Source organism: Lolium perenne, chromosome 2 (assembly GCF_019359855.2).
Source record: "Lolium perenne isolate Kyuss_39 chromosome 2, Kyuss_2.0, whole genome shotgun sequence".
Classification (NCBI taxonomy): Eukaryota; Viridiplantae; Streptophyta; class Magnoliopsida; order Poales; family Poaceae; genus Lolium; species Lolium perenne.
Window position 1 is genome coordinate 148,948,057 of NC_067245.2, and position 7,448 is coordinate 148,955,504.

Genomic DNA, 7,448 nt, shown 5'->3' on the forward strand with positions numbered 1-7,448 from the left:
TTAATTATTTTAATTGTTAAGTTAAAAAACAAAAAAAACGAGAGAGGCAGGGGCGCCTGTGCCCGCGGCGCGGGCGCGCGGTACGGGTGTGGGCGCGCGGCAGAGGTGTGCGGCGGCGGTTAGGGTGGGCGGCGCCGGCGGACGGTAGGGGGTGTGCGCGCGGAGGTGTGCGGCGGCGGTGGAGGTGTGTGCGGTGGCCCGCGCGTGGTGTGCGCGCGGCGCGCGTGTGGTGTGCGGCGGCCGACGTTCGGCGCGCGCGGACAGACGTCGATGACGTACGGGGGCAGGGCGGCGCGGTCTTCGGGGCGGCGGCGGCCGGCGATGGCGCGGCGGCGTGTAGGGGCGTCGATGTCGAGGAGGCGTCGCCGGCGTCGTCGAGGCGGTAGATCGTCTCTCACGGTACACGAACGGGCGGAGGAAGAAGAACTGGCGCGACCGTTCGGCCGCGCGATATTTATAGCGAGAGGGCTTTAGTCGCGCTTGGGGTCACCAACCGCGACTAAAGGCTAACCATAAGTCGCGGTTGGTGACCCCAACCGCGACTAAAGCCATTTTTTCGCCCCTTTTGCGGTTCCCGCGGAAAATGGCCTTTAGTCGCGGTTGGCCTGGCCAACCGCGACTAAAGCCATTTTTTCGCCCCTTTTGCGGTTCCCGCGGAAAATGGCCTTTAGTCGCGGTTGGCCTGGCCAACCGCGACTAAAGGTCATTTTCAAAATTCTTTCATTTTCTGAATGTAAAAAATAAAACTAATTCATTTCTAAATGTGAAAAATACAAATAATATATCAAAAAATTCAGAAAAATAAAACTAATTCATTTCAAAATATTAAAAATACAAATTATATATCAAAAAAATCAGAAAAATAAAACTAATTCATTTCAATATGTTAAAAATACAAATAATATATCAAAAAATGAAGAAAAATAAAACTAATTCAATTCAAAATGTTAAACATACAAATAATATATCAAAAATTCAGAAAAATAGAACTAATTCATTTCAAAATCATAAAAATACAAATAATATATCAAAAAATTAAGAAAAATAAAACTAATTCAATGCAAAATGTTAAAAATACAAATAATATATCAGAAAATTCATAAAAATAGAACTAATTCATTTCAAAATCTGAAAAATACAAATAATATATCAAAAAATTCAGAGAAGTTCTTCCCGGCCGCCTCTGTCTTCCCACAAGTTCTTCCCGGTCCGTCTTCCTGCCAGTTCTTTCCCTCCTATGTCTTCCCGCCATTTCTTCACGCCTCTATCTTCCCGCGTATCGATGCTTCTGCTTTGTCTTGTTCCTCCGACAGGGCGTCGTGCGCTACCCACCCGTCCTTATCCTGCCGACAGCTTTAGTCACGGTTGCACCCTCCAGCCGGGACTAAAGCTTACCCAAACGTCCTTATCCCACCGACAGTTTTGTTAGATTACACAAAAACCACATTTAGTCCCGGTTGCACCCACCAGCCGGGACTTAAGGTTAGATGACCAGCTCTGGATTCCTCCTCTTCTTCCCGCCATTTCTTCCCTGTCTTCCCGCTCCCATTTTCCCGCCATTTCTCACTACATATATGTAGCCCGGCTTGGCCAGCATTATCACATCTCTACAATCTCTCATCACTCTCTCATGGCTTCCACCGCACCCACTCTAACCTACCAGCAGGTGGAGGAGCTTTGCGCCTCGAACTACCCTTGCCCACCGGGCTACCGCGTCCCCGCCGGCTGGAGCCTAAGCGCCGGAGGCGTGCCGGTCCCTCCCGTCCCTTAGGGTACTGCGTGCCGGGCGGCCATCACGAACCACTACTACCTCGATCTCGCGCCGGAGCAGCGGATGAATCCCCGCTGGCATCCCGATAACCAGCATACTTGGGACGCCTTCTTCATCAATCGGCGTGACAGGGCGCTCATCAGGTATGAGGAGGACGGTCTGCCTCCTGGGAACTTCCACGAGGCCGGCCGTCGGCTATGGTGGTACGGCCGGACTCTACAGAGCGTTATGGACTACATCACGGCCGGCGATATCCCCCGCCTGCGCTACCCTCAGTTCGAGCCACGAGCGCCGCCCGATGACAGCGACGACGACAGCAGCGACGACAACGGTGGCAACTTAGAAGGCGACGACTACCAGTACAACGGCGGCGACTATGAAGACTACGAGTATGCATATTATACGCCTAGGCAGGAGTATGACTAAGTCACTCCAAATTTCATATGTATCATCAGTGGTATTTATGGCATGGCCAATCAATTTCGGCAATGCTAGATCCACCAAATCCCATGCAATTACGGCTCCTCTAGTGCTTTTCCCATTATACGCCTAGGCAGGAGTATGAATTAGTCACTCCAAATTTCATGTATCATCAGTGGTATCTCGAATCAATCGAATCATTCGAAAATGGACACCAAACACATCACAGATAATATAATTCACACGATCCATTCAACAAAGTTTGGTACAATAAATTATTACACATCATTTCTTCCCTTGTGTCCCTGCTTGCTTACGATTGAGCCGTATCCATGGAGCATCCTCATCATTTAACTTAATGCTTGGGTCGGTGTTCACTTTGAAGGGCGGAATTTCACCAAACATATTATAATATTCTGACATGTCTGTCTTGCCCTCCACTCCCACGATGTTTCTTTTCCCTGAAAGAACAATGTGGCGCTTTGGATCATCGCATGATGTACTGATCGTTTTCTTATCTTTCCGTTTCCTCGGTTTGCTACTCATGTCCTTCACATAGAAAACCTGAGCGACATCTTTCGCTAGGACGAATGGTTCGTCAAGGTAACCAAGATTGTTGAAATCCACCATTGTCATTCCGTATTGCTGGCCCACCTTTACCCCACCTCCTGTTAGCTTGAACCATTTGCACCGGAACAAAGGGACCTTAAAGGAGGGTCCATAGTCAAGTTCCCATATCTCCTCTATGTAACCATAATATGTGTCCTTTTGCCCATTCTCGGTTGCTGCATCAAAGCGGACACCACTGTTTTGGTTGGTGCTCTTTTTATCTTGGGCGATCGTGTAAAATGTATTCCCATTTATCTCGTACCCTTGGAAAGTCGTTATAGTCGAAGATGGTGTCTTGGCCAACATGTACAGCTGATCTACAACATGATCATCATTCATTAAATGTTTTCTCAACCAACTGTCGAAAGTCTCCATGTGGGCCTTCGTAATCCAGGATTCAGGCTTCCCCGGGTTGTCCTCGCGTAAAATATTCTTGTGTTTCTCAAAGTACGGAGCCACCAAGCTGGAATTGGTCAGAACTGTGTGGTGTGCTTCAGTCATAGAATGGCCGTCCATACATATCGTTGATTTCCTGCCGATCGTGCCTTTTCCACTTAGTCTCCCCTCGTGCCGCGATCGAGGAAGACCAATCGGCTTAAGGTCAGGAACAAAGTCAACACAGAACTCAATTACCTCCTCATTTCCATAGCCGTTGGCAATGCTTCCTTCTGGCCTAGCACGGTTACGAACATATTTCTTCAATACTCCCATGAACCTCTCAAAGGGGAACATATTGTGTAGAAATACCGGACCGAGGATGGAAATCTCTTCGACTAGGTGAACCAGGAGGTGCGTCATAATATTGAAGAAGGATGGCGGGAACACCAACTCGAAACTGACAAGACATTGGACCACATCGTTCTGTAGCCGTGGTAGATCTTCTGGATTGATTACCTTCTGAAAGATTGCATTGAGGAATGCACATAGCTTCACAATGGCTACTCGAACATTTTCCGGTAGGAGCCCCCTCAAAGCAATCGGAAGCAATTGCGTCATAATCACGTGGCAGTCGTGAGACTTCAGGTTTTGGAACTTTTTGTCCGCCATGTTTATTATTCCCTTTATATTCGACGAGAATCTAGACGGGACCTTCGTACTGCTCAGGCATTCAAAAAAGATGACCTTCTCTTCTTTGGTCAGAGCGTAGCTGGCACGACCTTGAAACCATTCCGGATGCCGATCATTAGGGTCTTTCAAACGTTGCTGGTCCTGCCGTGCTTCCTTTGTATCATTTGTCTTCCCATACACGCCCAAGAAGCTTAGGAGGTTCACGCAAATATTCTTCGTAACATGCATCACGTCGATTGCAGAGCGGACATCTAGGACTTTCCAATATTCTAGCTCCCAGAATATAGATTTCTTCTTCCACATGGGTGCGCGCCCATCAGCCCCCTGCGGAACTGATTGTCCGCCAGGACCCTTTCCAAAGATGACTTTCAAATCCTTGACCATATCAAATACCTCAGCACCAGTACGTTCCGCAGGCTTCGGCCGGTGATCTGCCTTGCCGTTGTAATGCTTGCCTTTCTTTCTTACTGGATGAATTTTCGGAAGAAATCGACGATGCCCAAGGTACACGTTCTTCTTACAATTTGGCAAATATACACTTTCAGTCTCATGTAAGCAGTGCGTGCATGCATTGTATCCCTTATTTGACAGTCCGGAAAGGTTACTAAGAGCAGGTCAATCGTTGATGGTTACGAAAAGCAACGCTCATAGGTCAAATTCCTCTTCTTTGTGCTCATCCCACACACGTACACCAGGTCTTCCCCACAACTGTAAAACTTCATCAACTAATGGCCTTAGGTACACATCGATGTCGTTGCCGGGTTTCTTCGGACCTTGGATGAGCACTGGCATCATAATGAACTTCCGCTTCATGCACAACCAAGGAGGAAGGTTGTAGATGCATAGAGTCACGGGCCAGGTGCTATGGCTGGAGCTCTGCTCGCCAAAAGGATTCATGCCATCTGTACTTAGACCAAATCTTATGTTCCTTGCGTCAGCTGCAAAATCTTTGAACTCTCTGTCGATCTTTCTCCATTGCGTTCCATCTGCGGGGTGTCTCAACTGCCCGTCCGACTTACGGTCCTCTTTGTGCCATCGCAACAACTTGGCATGCTCTTTGTTCCTGAACAGACGTTCCAACCGTGGTATTATGGGAGCATACCACATCACCTTGGCGGGAACCCTCTTCCTGGGTTTCTGGCCCTCAACATCGTCACCAGGGTCATCGCCTCTGATCTTATAACGCAATGCAGTGCATACCGGGCATTCATTCAAATTCTCGTATTCACCGCGGTAGAGGATGCAGTCGTTGATGCATGCATGTATCTTCAGAACCTCTAAACCTAGAGGGCAGACAACCTTCTTTGCTTCGTACGTACTGGCGGGCAACTCGTTATTCTTTGGAAACATATTCTTCAACATTTTCAGCAAGTTTTCAAATCCTGAGTCAGCTACACCTTCCTGTGCCTTCCATTTCAGCAAATCCAGTGTGCAGCCCAGCTTTTTCAGACCATTATCGCATCCGGGGTACAACGAATTTTTGTGATCCTCTAACATGCAATCCAAATTCTCCCTCTCCTTTTCAGTTTCGCAGCTTCTCCGTGCATCAGCAATGGTCCTACCAAGATCATCAACGGGCTCATCACGTGCCTCTTCTTCACCTTCCCCTTCACCTTCCCCACCTTCAGCATCCTCCATGAAAGTATCACCGAAATGATCAAGATAGTTGTCATCGATGAAATCATCCCCTTCTTCATCTTCTTCCATTATAACCCCTCTTTCTCCATGCTTGGTCCAACAATTATAGCTTGGCATGAAACCCTGCCAAAGCAGGTGCATGTGAACATCTCTTGAGGAAGAGTAACCCTTCTGATTCTTACAGGAACCACATGGACAGATAACAAAAAACCCCCTGCTTGTTCGCATTAGCCACTACGAGGAAATCTTTCAAACCCGTAGTGAACTCGCCGGAGAGTCGGTTACCGTACATCCATTGCCGATTCATCTGCATTATTATAATATAAAATATATAATTAACCATTATGCATTTGTTAAACTAAATAACTAACTACAAACAATAGAAATCAAACAATGAACAACACACATATGCATATTTTATCAATGACACATCAAAGGTTCAAGTTGCTAACCACGATCGAGGAGGACAAAATAAATGAGGAAGCTCAAGTGTGGCTCCGACACTTCATATCATGTTTGTTTCATGCTCTTGGGGCATTTCATTAAGCACCTTGTGTGCATAAGAGGAACCAAAAGCAAACCTAACACCCCTTGTGAAGTTTGTGAAGAGAATGGCTCCAAATGGCTAAGTGCTGGCTGCTGGATGGGTATATATAGGGGAGGGGCTTTAGTCGCGGTTGGCCTGCCAAACCGTGACTAAAGGTGCCCGAAGGCCTTTAGTCGCGGTTGGCCTGGCCAACCGCGACTAAAGCCCCTCACGTGCACCAGCTGGCCAGCGAGCGCCCTGGGCCCAGGCCTTTGGTCGCGGTTCGCCTCCCGAACCGCGACTAAAGGTCCCATTAGTCACGGTTCCAAATATTTGGGGACTAATGGGGCTAGATGGAAGGCCCTTTTTCCACCAGTGGTGGAGCTCCACCTGTTTTATAGGCGTTTGACATTTTCTCATTTCGACATGTACTGATCGGGTGTAATTGCTCGTTCAAGTAATAAAAACGTCTATTATTGAAAAAAATGCTTCTAGATAGTGCTTGATTTGAAGACATGTCTTGTGCTGCTACAGAATGGTGGCATGTGTCTGCGAGATCTGTGTTGTGCGTCAGTTACTCGGTCCTAAGCTTATGCGACATTTGCAGTAGCTTCGGTACTCTTAAATGCTCGTGGGCACTCTGAGAGGCCTACAGAGCAGGGAGCATCACAGCTGCAAGATTCACTTTGATGGTTGGTAGTCCGAAAATGCAGCAAAAAAGCTTTATATGACATTGATGAATCCGTGTACAGAAATACGCTTCCAGATTATTGACAGAGACCGTGCTAGAATAAATTTGAAGCTCCACACTTTAACCATCTTCACTTTTTTTCGATAAGGGGCGCTTTATTACTTAAAAAGTTTTAAGTATTGCACCCATTCACTTTGATGGTTGGTAGTCCGAAAATGCAGCAAAAAAGCTTTATATGACATTGATGAATCCGTGTACAGAAATACGCTTTCAGATTATTAACAGAGACCGTGCTAGAATAAAGTTGAAGCTCCACACTTTAACCATCTTCACTTTTTTCGATAAGGGGCGCTTTATTACTCAAAAAGTTTTAAGTATTACACCCAGCCTCTGCATAACCAGGATGCACACAGCCGTTCCGAAGTCTATGATCCATCTATATGTGATAAAAAGATGATAAAGATAAAAGCCAACTATTATGACACTCCGTTGGCTTCAATTCTCCTACTATGCAGCCACCCATGTTAGGAAATAAACTCCGTGGCCTTGTTCTCCAATCGTGTAGACACCTCCATAAAGAGGTCGCGATCCTCCAAACGCTGAAGTGGCGACCATGAACGGAGCAAAGCCGTACACCGGTAGATGACCTGCATAAGGGAAGAATTGTTGTCATTAAAAACCTTGTCATTCCTACATAGCCACAACGACCATGCAACCGCAATCGC